Raw genomic sequence first — 15,461 nt, 5'->3', positions numbered from 1 at the left:
AACTTTAACCTATCCATTTCCCTTTTTAAATTTTCTAACCTACCTGCCCGATTAAGGGATCTGACATTCCACGATCAGATCCGTAGAATGCCAGTTTTCTTTCTCCTGGTAACGACGTCCTCTTGAGTAGTCCCCATCCGGAGATCCGAATGGGGAACTATTTTACCTCCGGAATATTTTACCCAAGAGGATGCAATCATCATTTAACCATACAGTAAAGCTGCATGCCCTCGGGAAAAATTATGGCTGTAGTTTCTCCTTGCCTTCAGCCGTTCGCAGTACCACAGCAGCAAGGCCGTTTTGGTTAATGTTACAAGGCCAGATCAGTCAATCATCCAGACTGTTGCCCTTGCAACTACTGAAAAGGCTGCTGCCCCTCTTCAGGAACCACACGTTTGTCTAGACTCTCAACAGATACCCCTCCGTTGTGGTTGCACCTACGGTACGGCTATCTGTATCGTTGAGGCACGCAAGCCTCCACACCAACGGCAAGGTCCATGGTTCATGGGGGGGGGGGGGGGAGATAGCAAACAATGCTTACAAAATCTATTTCTTAAGTCTCTCATATCCAACTCTGTTTAGGTAAAGGACTGTACCTCATTTGTCAATATGAGACTGCAGATATTATCTACGAGTTGATTGCAGCTCCTATTCGTCGTGAAGAGTCATTAACTAGCAGGAAAATGACACTCGATACCGTCAATGCCATAATACCATACTGCATTTCACTGTATGAACTTCTGGAATTAGGAAAAGTGCTTTAACTACCCATGGTTCAAAACAACCCGTCTTAAAGGAAGGAGATAATGAGTCTCAGCCGCACAGGGCATTGCAGCAGTGCAATGGCGAAAGCCGAAAATTATGGTAGTCCAGGAGTCAAACCCAACTCCTCCGCTTCTTTAAGCGGTTGCTTTAACCGCCTCGGCCATATAGATACTGTTTTCCGTCTGTTCTGTCTGAGATGTCCTAATGAACAGACACCACTCATATCTGTAATGCAAGCGGAAAGTTGGAAATTTGGGTGGGATGGAAAGCGTATCAGGATGGCCGAGGCGGTTGAGGCAGCTGTTACAGGGAAGGGGAGCACCTTGGTTCGAGTCCTAGTCCGGCACAAATCTCCAATCCTCGCCGTCGCATTGCCGCAGCTCCCTCTGTGGCTGGGAGTCATTATTTCCTTCCTATCCCTTTCCTATCCCACCTCCTTTCTATTCCTTTCACACCAATTTTTCATGTTTCTGTCCCAAATGCTTCATCTCGAATAGTGTCTGTTTTGTCAGACATGTTTAACAGAACAGACACCACTCATATTTATAATTCTATGTGCGCGAGGGCTCTTTGATGCGAAAGTTTCAATGTAGATGCGCAACCAACGTCCGAACTCCTATGGGTGTCAGAAATCTGCGAGTAGGGGTATGTTTGTTGGCATCGTTGCTGTGCGGCGAGTGGTAAGTTGGAAATTAGCGTGTGACGGAAAGGATATCCGATGGCAGAGGCGTTTAAGGCAGAAGTTCTAGAGTAGCGGAGCTGGAAGATATATTTCCTTCCTGTCTCTTTTCCTTCACGTTTCCTCTCCATTCATTTCATCTCAGTAACTTACGGAGTAGTACATGTCCTTCTAGTCAATCTCACACTGAACGGAGACTTCACTAAGGATAAATACCAACTCTGTGGGAAAATAATATATCAAGATAATACATATTATAGAAATGGATGGCATACATACGTTTCTTAGTACGTATGTATGTCGCACATCGTCACCCAACCAGTTGACCTATCTTCGTTAAGTTTGGTACACCTATGAGCTAGTGGAAATAACCACTGTGGGAGTGGAAACAGAATGAGAGAGGGAGAGGAGAAAATAGAAGTAGAAGGTGGAGGAGGCGATGGACAAAGGGTGAAGGAGGTAGATAGAGGGGTAACGAGCAGGACGACAGAGAGAGGGAGAGAGAGAAGAGGACAATTAGGCATAGAAGGGAAAGGAGCAGATGGACGGAAAGATATGTAGAAGGAGATGGGAAGAGAGAGAGGCAGGAGTACATGTGCCGAGTGTGAAGGGTTCACAGCTGCCAACGAATAATATGTACAAGAAGGCGAGGTCGCAACTAACTTAGATCGTAGAAACGAGAAGAATGCATCTTGCGATTCCGTGTGCTTTTAACAAGTACGCTACATTCTTCCTCTCGAAACAGATATCGAGAGTGATTCCGACTGCCGCAATAAAAAAAGCCTAGGTGACCAGTTAAAACAAGTCTTATTCCGTAAATAGATTCAATATTAACACAGTTTTTATCTAAAAGTGTAAGAGCTAATACTAGCAAACGGGAACTAAATGGTAGAATTCGAGAAAAATGTTGCTATACATGATTCGAGCGAACAGATGTTGTTCTCTCTTCCAGAATCATTGTCTCGTCGACATAATGCGTACACCAAACGACATTCTGTTCCTGCTTTACGTCATCGAAAACATCAAAATTATTTTATTTAAGGTAGAGGACCATGAAAAGAAGCCTTCAGTATCGGATAGCAAACGTAACGAGAAATATGGAATTTTGCTTCTCTGCTCACGACAGCAGTAAGCTCCATTCGAGGTTGAGTTTTGTAGTGGACAACTGGGGCTTGGCTGAATTACCTTCTATCTCTGATTGAGTTAGATCCCCGAGACGACCCTCAAACCTCCTGACGCCGTTGCCTGCAGCAGCGGTAGTTTTGAAGTTACCCGAGGGGAGCTGAACGATAGAATAATGACTCAAGGATGGACACAAACAGGAATCCTTGTACACAGCAGGCGTTTCTCTGGCCACACGTATCACACAGCGAGGCGCAAATCTTAAACCTCGAAGTCCGAAGATAGCGAACCAGCGAAATACAAGATTTTCATGCTTATTACCCTGAAGACTGCCTTACTTATGTCCAAGACAAGCATTCTGTGTTACCATAATTCATCATAAGAACTGTAAGCACTGTGAATATGGCATCAAGCAATAATGGCCGTGACAACTATTACAGTATTGTCATGATCTATCTAAAGGTGAAAGTTTATTTCGTAACAAAAAGGAGACTGTTTCCGGCAATACAACTCTGTGGTTTGTCAATAATCACATCGTCAGCAAGTCAGGATATGTTCTCTGAAGGAGACGTAAGACGAGTAAAACTTTAGATTATAGACTTAGAGATTACCGTTGTTGCTTGGTGGAAAACCGATTGTTGGAAATACTATGGAAATCGATATTAACAAGGAACGATGGCCTCTGGGACCGATCTATTGGCTAGTCGTTCGTGGGATACGAATTAGAAAGCCCCTTGCGTTCATGAGTAGAGACCATTTGATTGAAAGTATTATCGCTTACGAATACTCACTCGTTTTTACTTCTGATAACATGCCCACATGGTTCAATGGACAAATGCAGACTTCTTTCCAACGCAGTAGATATGCTGGAACTATAAAATTTCAGGAACAATTACCAATGAAAGTTAGATGTTATTAAGAAATTGAAAACGAGTTAGCAAATCGAAAACAATTCTGTAAGTGATCTTGCTTATGGAAACAACCAGACGAAAGAATCGCCATACAGCAGAACAAATACAACGAATAAAAATGAACAAAGGGAAAATGGCTCAAACATTAAGGGTCGTGAATTATTAATAAACGAGAGTTAATAATTTTAAAACAACTACACAATTTCAGAAACTAATACAGAATAGTGTGCGATGGGTCTGCATGTATTGCATGCAGCTAAATGTATTCCAACAAATAATGTATCGTAACACCAGACATATATATTATCAACAGTTGCACACTGTGTAGTGTTAATTGAATTTAACTAGGCAGATGATTTAGGGTAGTATTGTCAGTATAAGTTTACATTTTCGATAGCAAGCATTCGTGTTTACAATTGCCTAAATAGTTGAATATGTATTTCTTGTAGATCTCTATGCACTTATGTATACTGTTGAAATTAGTAAACAGAATAATCATCATAATAATTATTTACAAATCTGGTCACAGGATTGCATTATCGTTTTAGAACACAATTTTCTTGACTGGTTACATTCTTGTTGATGGGCTAATCTTTTATACTAATACGTTTACCACACACTGCATCAGCAATAATCTGCTTCACATATTATAACCTGTGCAAGTACACACAATTTTTCCTTTCAAGTGCCATTCCGTTGAGTCATCATGTTTCACACACGTTAAACGCTACCCTTATTAATTGCTTACGTTATTTAAAACCTGTTCAAGCATTGTAAATAAAATATCTAGAGTATTGCTATTTTCTTTAGATATATGCCACCCTATCTGTCAGTAATGGTAAAAACGCATCTGCCACAGTGTATGGAGTATGGTCGCTTCAAGGAGAGGAGGGAGCTCGAATATCCGTCTATCTTTGAGATCTTTTCGTGCCAACTGACTCAAGATCCTGTTTCTCGTATCAAGAAGGAAGAGAAGAAATCAGAAGATATGTACAAAGACGGCCGTGCGGAGGTAAGCCACATAGAGCAAGCGAGAAGAAACGGAAGGACAGGGCGAGAGGAAAGAAAGACCATTTCCATCTCTTATTGTATGCATTGCAGAACCATCCAACCTCCCAGATAACTCTATTTCTAGGACTAAGTAAAGAACGCACTTTATTGTAATCCATTAAACTAACTAGCACTGGTCACAAACTCCCAAAGTAAATTTAAGATGGAATTTGGAAAATAAGATTCCGTCGTAAAATTACCAGCGACGCGGAATGTACCACTCGTTTGACACACAAGTTAAAAACTCAAGTTAACAGTTGATTCAGTCTTCCATTATTTCCAATGATCGTTCGACATGCTATCTCATGTGTCCAGCACACAATGTACGACCATACAGAGTGTAACTCTGAGAACCTGTGAGAAAAACTAAGCATTTCTATAAACTGGAGTGGGAATATGTTGTTAGAAACGGTTGTGTACATAGTTCCGCGTAGTCAGCGCGTACACAACTTTCCCACTAGAGCGCGCCCCGCTAAGCACAACAGCGCAGGCGCAGCGCTCGTCTGTCTCCGCACTACGAGATGGCGCTATGCTAGAGACGGACCAAATTCTGCTTCCGGCGATTCGCGTATTAATATGTAACGCAGCCAATGAGATTGCTGTTAAAGTAGAACCTTTTCTCCTCGAGGATCACACTCACGCAGTGATAGCTGAACGCTCGGGGTATTATAACGAGTGTACAGACCTCCAATTAGTCAGTCTGCATTAGTCTGCATTTGTCTGCACCAGTCTATAGTCAAGTTTCAGTCTGCGCCTAATAAGATTACCATATTCCAGTATATAGCCATGAAGATAAATGAATAGACGCTTTGTCAAGTATCAGAGATATGTGAGAATAACATTAACGTACCAAGAACAAAGGAACTTCAGATTGTCAATTGTAAATAGCATCCAGAACCAAGTTAAGTTATTTTTATGCTTGTTACTATTTTAATAAATCTGTGTGAAAATTAATCAAGTTCTGTTTAAAGTTGGTCACCGTCAATCTGCTACTCTAACCGTGCAAGTGGCATTTCTATCGTCTGACCTAACGGCAGAAGATAAACACGCCACGATAAAACCACGGGACATATTGCTGACACTCGCCTACTTCGTTAGAGTGACAAGTCAAATAATCCGATGGTATGTGTACCGAAGGTCTTACAGTACGCACACCACATAAATAAAGAAGACGAAAGCAGACTTCAATTTCTGTGCAGTAGATCTCAGAAAAAACGTGTACTATGACAGTGTGACGATATGTAGATTACATTTCCAGAATTTGTGAATCATATCAAAGCCGCATGCAGAAGAATGTTTAGAAACCCGAAGAATGATATAGCGAAGCGTTATCCTACGCTCGTTTTGTCAGTTTGGTGGAACTCAGAACGCTCATTCTGAGACCACATTAAGTGATATTTCAGTGAAGATGTGAGAGTTCATAGCAAATCCCTTCAAATAGTAGTAATCTTCTAATCAGTCACTGCGTTACACGTACTGGCCCAGAAATATAAGACGATAAAGAGAAGGCCGTATTGCTGTATTTGATTTTAGGAAAAAGTTTCACCACAAAAGTTCGTATAATGATTGCTCCTTTCAGTCATCGCACAAACAACGTGGAATTAGTTTTTAGAAAAGTGATCACGAAATAGGAAATCAACTGCAATCGCTCATTAGAGGAAACACATTGTAGCCGCATGAGACAGTGCGAGTTTCTACGCAGATTACTCACATCCCTTCAAGTATCAGTTCATTGTAGGTCGCTGTAGTAACTGAGGGTATCAAGCGATTGGGAAAAAAGCGCAGGTCATTCCCGCATTCAAGAGGGGTCGTCGGGCAGATGCACATATTTATAGGCTTATATTGCTGGCGACAGTTGAAACGTCCCATTAGAAAAATTATTGAATTACTGTGCTGATAAATCTCTTACATTATTTGATTTTCAAACAGCTGAGCAAAACTGATCGTACCCAGACATTTCGCTCTTTACCTATTCTGATCAACACTAAACTGACACACAATATTTTTAGCACGACGCAGTCTGACTTTCAATAATCTCTACAAAAGAATGGCCCTGACTAACATTAACCTATACGTTTCACAAATCACTTACCTCACAAAAATCTTCGTTACTCGAACTACTGCAATACGGCGAGCGCCACTACTGCCAGCTAAATAAAAGATTCAAACTACTGAAGGCACTAACTACTGATAGGCATAGTTAGCAAATGAAAGATTTTGATAGAGAACAAACAATGTATTTACCTTAATAGTGTTTAAAAGTCATAATATATATATAGCAGTTCATGACATCCATTCTTACAAATGTACTGTTTCTGATGGACACACGTACAGATCATCCGCTCTCAAAAATCCTCCATCTCACTTCCCCACATCCACCACGGCTGGCGGCTCACCTCCAACTGCGCAACGCTACGCGCTGTTAACAGCCAACAGCCCAACACCACAATAGCGAATATTACAACAATTCCACCCAGCCACAGACTGCACACAGCACAGCCAGTGATTTTCATACTGAGCGCTACGTGGCGTTACCAATATAAACCTAAACAGCCTACTTACATATCCCGCATGCTCCCCACAAAAAAATTTACAAATTGTTTTGGGCAGTGGCCAATAAAGATTTGAAAACAAATTTTCATAATTACAATAACAAAGATATCAAATGCACACACTTATTGATACAATGCTGGTCAAAAGCTAAAATTTTCTCACAGTCCATAAAGACAGTCCTGATTATTCATCACAGTAAAATTGCAGTGTTTTTCTCAAAGTCAGAGCAGTAAAAGAAAATGCTCACGGAAGTAGTGGATTTCCATGCAGTCCTGAAGAAGTAGTGTTTTCCTTCCAACGGAAAGACAGTGCTGACTCTTGACATGCAGACAGGTAATGGGCCACACCAGAGCAAACCTACAGCAGAATCAGTCGAAGTTTTGAAGAGTATTGGTAGGTAGGTCATCACAGAACAGACCCACTGTAGTCCCAGTAGAGATTACGGTATTGGTGGGCCACCAGAGGTGCAGACCCACTGCAGTCTTTGTAGAAATAATGGTATTGGTGAGTCATCAAAGATGTAGACCCACTGTAGTCCTTGTAGAGATGGCTAGGAGGTGCACTATCACCATCGAAGAGTCTTGTGGACAATATTGCAAGTCCATGAACCACCACTTGTGCACTCACAAAAAAATTTTTTGAAATGTCCTTAGAACCAGCAATGCTGTTATCCAGTCCCTTGCAGAATTATTAACACACGTGCAAACACTAACAGTCCCAACTTCTCACATATTGTGCATTACTATGACCAACAGAAACGTGTGCAGTGAAATATAACTTAATTTGATGAACTGGTGTCTATACAATTATAAATTTACAACATAAGAATACAATTACAAAGGTACAAAATACGTCATTAAAGAAGATAATAGCGCAGATAACATTTGTAGTAATACAGACTTTACAAAAGAATAGAAATGGACATATACATTAGTGTTACAGGAATTATGACATAAGTAAATATATAAAAGATCATAATACCTTTCAAAACATCAATTTCACACATGAGCATTAAAACAAAACAGAATAAATAATGTCTAAACATCTTTACAAAGTAAATAACACATTAGAAAAATTCTACAACATATCTCTTATCAGATAAACACATAAAGACAGGAAGAACACAAATACACAAGGGTACACAAACACATAGCGGAATGATACAAAAGGACAGGACAGGGTTTGTTTACAGTGTGACACTTGCTACTGCAGTCCAACCCAAAACTTCATTCTGTAGATCTTTCCTCTTATTTCAACATTTGTTTCCACCAAAAAAATCCTATCCAAGCACGCTTTCTGTATTTTGTTCACATCCTCTTTCAAAAATAGTTTTTCTCCACTGTACACCACTTTTTTGGCCAAACCATTTTCTTATAGCTTCTCAATGGATTTCTTCCAATTCATCATAGTTAGTTTCTTATATAGCCTACCCCCTCTTAAGCTAACTTAAATCTACTGAGATCAGATACATACACCTAGGGACAAGGCATTGCAGCAGCACATAACAAATTAACACAAACAGCAATGATAAAAAAATGCAAATTGGCAAAGCAAGCAGCATTAAATCTAAATTAGCAGAGCAAGTGCAACATTACAACTAACATGAGCCAATGTGCAGCAAAAAGAAAAATAGATCAGTAGCAAAACTTGCTTAACAGATTAATACAAAGTGAAATTCAGTAGCACTATGCCTGGCAAACAGCAGCAGCAAATGCAATAACTTATATCTAAACATGACAAAGCTCAAGGAGAAAAAATATTACAGTAAAAATGGCCATGTTTAATACCTACGTCACATCTTAACACTAGAGTGATGCATCACGAGAACTTACTCTAGCAGATAAGTTACCAAATTGTAAAAAAAAACTGTTTATGCAATTCCTGTGAAGGGAAATGTCTATTTATGTTCCCTCGTTTTCTTGGAAGTAGATCATAAAATTATTATTTACTGGATCTGTAGACATAAAATAACTATATTAGTACATCTATTAAATTTTATTTTAACCAATGCTGCAGTGCACCTAGAAACTAGATATGAAACAAAATGAGCAATCTCTCAACTAGAAAGACCATAGATGTAAAATCTTTCTCATCAATTCATAAGCATTTCAGCAAGTAGCATAAAGCACGTGCTCCACAGTATAATCATATGTTTCCAAGTAATAGCGTGTCATATTTGCGATGCTTTCTACAAAGGAATGTCAATAGCGAGGTAACGGTCTCTTTTTTTTTCCACCTAATGGCTTTTTTTCCAGGCGACGCACAGCTGGGCGTCAACGACGCATTACATCGAGGTCACTTAGCTTTCTTACCGAAATTTAAAACAGAAGTTTCTGCTACAGTGACAGTTTGATACAAATAAAATTTCACAAGTTGAGAAATTACAGTAGAAATGTGTAGAAACAAAATCCTATAATTATAATAGCGTCCAAAAAATTTTCGCCGGCATCGTGATACATTCACGCATTTTACACACATTGCATAACTCTTAAAGTACGATTCTTGGTTTCCAACATCCTTTTCATAAATCAGGGTCCTCTAATCACTACTCCTTATTCCTTACTACATTACACATATACATATTCGTCGACACTTCTTCAATATTTCATCATAATAAATATGTAGCATAATCAAATTCCTCATATAGCATCAGCTTATTGATCATAAACATACTTCAACAGCATAATACACATCGTCAGCGTAATAATATCATAACAGATCAATCACATCTCAAAATCGTAGCATCTTCTTTCAAAAATTTCAAGACCTAAAAAAATTCCCTGCTCATTTCAATGGTGTCATCTACCTCAAATGTACTTTAAATATCATGATCCCATACCAAACACTTCATTCAAAGCTCACATAGTATCACGATGGTTCTGAAAAAATATGAACAGTTCACAAAGTAGAGTCAAAATACAATTTCATAAGTGTGAAATTAACCAACTGTGTAATTGCGTAAACATCTGTCACTGACATAGTAAAAAAAACATGTTTGTCTCTCTGAGCTAAATGATGAGATAGCTGTGTAATTTATGTGTTAGAGAAATATGGTATCGATGTGTAAAGTTGTATAAGCAAATACCATATTAGCTAGGGCTCCTTGTGCTTGCCAAACACATGGTGCATAAGGTAGGCGTCTACCCCCCTGAGGATTAATGTAATTATACCCTCAGGTGTTACAGATTACAGCAATGGAATGAAATGTATCACAGGAAAACTTTCTTTGTAATTAAAAAATCTTTAAAAATAAATGTTTTAAGTACAAAATTAATCACTCAAGAGCCTGTCCTGTAGCGGTAAATGTGCGTCTTGCTGTAAGATAAGTCAGTGGAAGTGTCGTAGTTATCGTCCTCTGTAAGCAAAGTTCTGCTGAAGTCAATGTACTCACCTCATCATAAATAAAAGTGAAATGCTTTACATATAGATATCGTAGTTATTATGCTTATTGCCGTGATGAAGAAAGTACTGTACTGTAACGTATTGTTGTGCTATGTAAAAGGCTGTCTCATTGTAGCTATACCACAAAAGTTACTACTAAAACGTGTTTTACTTCCCAGAATAATACATAAAACTGTGCAGATATAAAACAGATACACCGCAAAAGCAACAATGTAAATTGTATCACACATTAGTAGCGTCGTGATATAATCATGTAGCTGTCAAAGAAATTAAATACTAAGTCATCTTTAATCTCACAGAAAGTACTTCAAATAAAGAATGTCTTTTCAATTAAACCAAAATGTTGCATTAAAATCTCATTAGCAGTATATGTTCTAAGTATGTAAGCCTTATAGTCTTTATGTAATCGTGCAACTAACAAGGAAGAATGTACAAATAACAACACTGTGTCATCTGTTCACTATAACAATGCATTCGTAATTACTTGTCTAAGTTCCATAGTTTCTTGACTGGATAGTTAACTTCAAAACATTGTTGCATGTTAACAGTTTCTCAGTGTGACAAATTGTACTAGTAGCCTGAAGTGAAAAATTTTATGGCAAAGACTAAGTTAAAAAACAGATTATCTCTCAATAAATGGTTTTACATGTGAAATATTGTGCAATCTTTTACTCTTCCTAGTACGCAGAGTTTCAACTTCAACGCAATTATCATTTTGTATACGTCGATAAGGAATACCAAAATTTTTCTCAAGGTTGGCGTCTATGTTATTTTTCTCAAGCCCAGCCGATGCACGTGGCTGCCTGCGGTGCGAGTCATTGTCTGTCTCTTCGTTGGCGCGCGTCGTTATTAGGATTAGGAGACCTAACTTCTGCAAATTCACATTGTCGAGAGGGCCCAGCCCGGTTTGAATCCCGCCAGTTCTGATGAAATTCAGGTCTGTCGTTATGATTATATCGTCTGTCGTCATGTCGGTAATTTCTGTAGTTTCTTTCTTGTCGGTTAAGTGGTGGAGAATTTCTCCCTGAATCGTAACTGCGCGCTGAACTGTTGTGTCTGAAGTTATTCTGTCTCCCTTGATAATAACTGTTTTGTTTCCCATATTGTCTGTTTCTATAGTTATCTCTGTCATATTCACTACTACGGAAGTGCGATCTTTCTCTGTAACTATTATTCTGCCAATGGTTGTCATACGGGTGGTGTCTGTTTTGGTCATGATTTGCGTTGTAAGAATAGCCTTGTCGTGTCCAGCTATTATTTCTTTCATCGCGAAATTGTGACGGATGTGACCTGTAATTGTTGTGTTCTTGTTTTCGCGTCCCGCGATTGTCACTGTCAATTTCCAGTTCTTGTAACAGTCCCTGAAAAGCTTCAATGCCGTCTTTGCAACGTCCTGCCAAAATAATATGTCGTAAATGTTCAGGCAATTTGATTAAGCGAATGCGGATGAGTTTTGAGGGGCTGTGAGGGTCTGACAGGTACTGATTCTTGTGCAACATGTTTTCAAAATATTTCACAAGACTGGAAAATTCAGATTGTTCGAAATGTTACATCATTGTGATGCTATGTTTTACTCGGTCTTGTGTGGCTTGAGACCAATATGCTGAGAGGAAAGCATGGTAAAATTCTCCTTCACTGTGGCAATCGTGAATGACCGATCCCATTGTTACAGCTGGTTCACTCTCTAAGTAGCCACACATATATTCTAATCTGTGCTCTAATGACCAGTTAGGAGGAAAACAATGAGAGAATTGATTAAGTCACGCTTGTGGATGAATGTCGTTGCCGGAATTCTTAAATGTTTTGAATTTACGTGCAGTAATGAACAGCTTATAGTCAAAATCATCATGTCGGCGAGTCGCATGTTGGTCATTGTTACGCCATTTCGGTGTACCTTGCCAATTACTTTCATAATTTCCAAAGTGCCCTGTGTTATTATTTTGTGGCTGTTCCGTATTTCAATGTCCCTCTTCCCGTATAGGAGCGCGAGTGTTCTCTGAAATATGTAATTCTTGTATTACCTGTGTCAACTGATCGTGTACTTCCCGGATTTCTCTTTCGTGTTGCGTATTAATTTGATTCTGATTTTGTTTGAATTTCCTAATTTGTTCATACTCTTCTGTGTCAGTGAAGGCTACACGTCTTGTGTCATTCAGATCATCATCCACCTTTGTAGATAAGTTAGTGATCTGATCCGAAAGTTCGGCTACTTTCTCCGATAGTGAACTTATTTCCTCAGTGTGTTTTTCTGAGCCAAGTTTCAGAGTGTCTATTTGTGCTGAAATCGTATCTACTGTGTCCTTTAAGTTTTCCTGATTTTTTGCAAGTCACGTAACCGAATCGGTAGATGCAACAGAGTCAATCTTAGCTGGCAAGGTCTCATGATTTTCATGAACGATAGTTTGCAGTTCTTTTATGGCTGCTTCGTGATTCTGTAATGTATTTTCATGCCGCGAAAAAATAGGTTGGAAATGCTCACAAATTTGTGTTTTTACGTCATTACAGACGTTTTGACATTTCGATTCGACTTTACGTAACTCAGTAGTTAAATCTTCACGTGTTTGTTCAAGCGTGGTGTCTAACCTTTGAAGATTTTGCTCCATTGTGTCTAACTTTTGAAGATTTTGTTCCATTGTGTCTAACTTTTGAAGATTGTGTTTCATTGTGTCTAACTTTTGAAGATTTTGAACCATTGTGTCTAACTTTCGAAGATTTTGTTCCATTGTGTCTAACTTTTGAAGATTGTGTTCCATTGTGTCTAACTTTTGAAGATTTTGAACGATTGTGTCTAACTTTCAAAGATTTTGTTCCATTGTGTCTAACTTTTGAAGCTTTTGCTGTGTTTGTCCCATTTGTTGTATTAATTGTAATAACAATGCACTGATGTCTGAAACATGTTCCTCAGTGCTTTTCGGCAGTGAATTTGCACCGGCAACATTCACATTTTGACAAGCAGAAAATGTGTCTTGTTTATTTGAGAAAACGGTGAGGACCCAAAGCCTGAATCTACAGTATTTGCGAGATTGTGTCCTGTCATTTCGGATTCCTGAGGCGAGCTGTTGCCGACCGATCGATCGATAATGGTTCCCTGTTCACCAATTGTTTCACTGTTTACGCCATTATTTGTCGCTCGCTCCATCTCCCTACGTCAATTACCAAATTACCACTTTTAATTTCTGTTAATTCATTACACAGTGGTGCTGATAAGCTACGCTCGTCGTCACTATTATTTCTCAGTTTACTTTGGAGCCTAGTGTTATGTTTTTCACACTCCATTATTGTCACAATATTTCACACGATAACACAGAAAAGCACAATTTGAAGAGCAAAAATAAGAGAACACATTAACATGGGACTGTAAATAATATCTAGTTAATTGGAAGCGCAGCTGCGAAATACTTTGCAAATCTACATGCATGCTACAACTGTTATACTGTACAACAATGAAAGACTGCCACTACAAAGGAGATTCTCTCTACAATTGCGCGCTAGCAATAAACAAAAGCAACACTAATTATACGCCGGCCGATGTGGCCGTGCGGTTAAAGGCGCTGCAGTCTGGAACTGCAAGACCGATACGGTTGCAGGTTCGAATCCTGCCTCGGGCATGGATGTTTGTGATGTCCTTAGGTTAGTTAGGTTTAACTAGTTCTAAGTTCTAGGGGACTAATGACCTCAGCAGTTGAGTCCGATAGTGCTCAGAGCCATTTGAACAAAGAACACTAATTATACAAACTACAAGAAAAAATCAGAAGATTCCAGTGCGGTATCCTCGGCTAAGGATCGACATATGAAACGTCCCCTTAGAAAAATTTTTGAATTACTGTGTTGATAAATTTCTTACATTATTTGATTTTTAAACAGCTGAGCAAAACAAAACGTACCCAGACATTTCGCTCTTTATCTATTCTGATCAACACTAGACTGAGACACAATATCTTTAGCGCAACGCAATCTGACTTTCAATAATCCCTACAAAAGAATGGCCCTGACTAACATTAACCTATACGTTTCACAAATCACTTACCTCACAAAAATCTTCGTTACTCGAACTACTGCAATACAGCGAGCGCCACTACTGCCAGCTAAATAAAAGATTCAAACCACTGAAGGCACTAACTACTGATAGGCATAGTTAGCAAATGAAAGATTTTGATAGAGAACAAACAATGTATTTACCTTAATAGTGTTCAAAAGTCATAATATATATATATAGCAGTTCATGACATCCATTCTTACAAATGTACTGTTTCTGATGGACACACGTCCAGATCACCCGCTCTCAAAAATCCTCCATCTCACTTCCCCACATCCACCACTGCTGGCGGCTCACCTCCAACTGCGCAACGCTACGCGCTGTTAACAGCCAACAGCCCAACACTACAATAGCGAATATTACAATAATTCCACCCAGCCACAGACTGCACACAGCACAGCCAGTGATTTTCATACAGAGCGCTACGTGGCGTTACCAATATAAAAACCTAAACAGCCTACTTACACAGTCTGTTGTAGCATTGTCGTACTCGTCTTATGTTCACGCATTACGACATACCTGGAGTAAGAAAATCTGTAAAAAATGCGCCCGGATAACGTCAGAAGGTCAATGAGGCTACACGCAGACGAGTCTGCGGGCTGTAGGAAGGTTGCAACGTCAGAAGACTGAGCGAAACGCAGAAGTATCTGGGGAGAGTCGATTAGAAGTACAGAGATGGGCAGGACCCTAAAAACTACGTAAATTTTCACACACTGCGTATGAATAGGCGTCGAAATCCGTTACTGTTGGATTACGCTATTCGCGGTAAGTCCCTGGAAACATATACCAGAATTAAATACCTAGAATCAACTGTCCGAAGCGATCTAAAGTGAAATGCTCACATAAAACTAATTCTGCTACAACCAGATGCCAGGCTGGGATACGCTGGAAGAGACTTGGGGAAATATAATTCATACAGAAAAAATTGGCTTACAAAAATCTT

The sequence above is a fragment of the Schistocerca serialis genome, chromosome 8, assembly GCF_023864345.2.
Source record: "Schistocerca serialis cubense isolate TAMUIC-IGC-003099 chromosome 8, iqSchSeri2.2, whole genome shotgun sequence".
In the NCBI taxonomy this organism is placed as follows: domain Eukaryota; kingdom Metazoa; phylum Arthropoda; class Insecta; order Orthoptera; family Acrididae; genus Schistocerca; species Schistocerca serialis.
Note: the sequence above shows the minus strand (reverse complement) of the source record.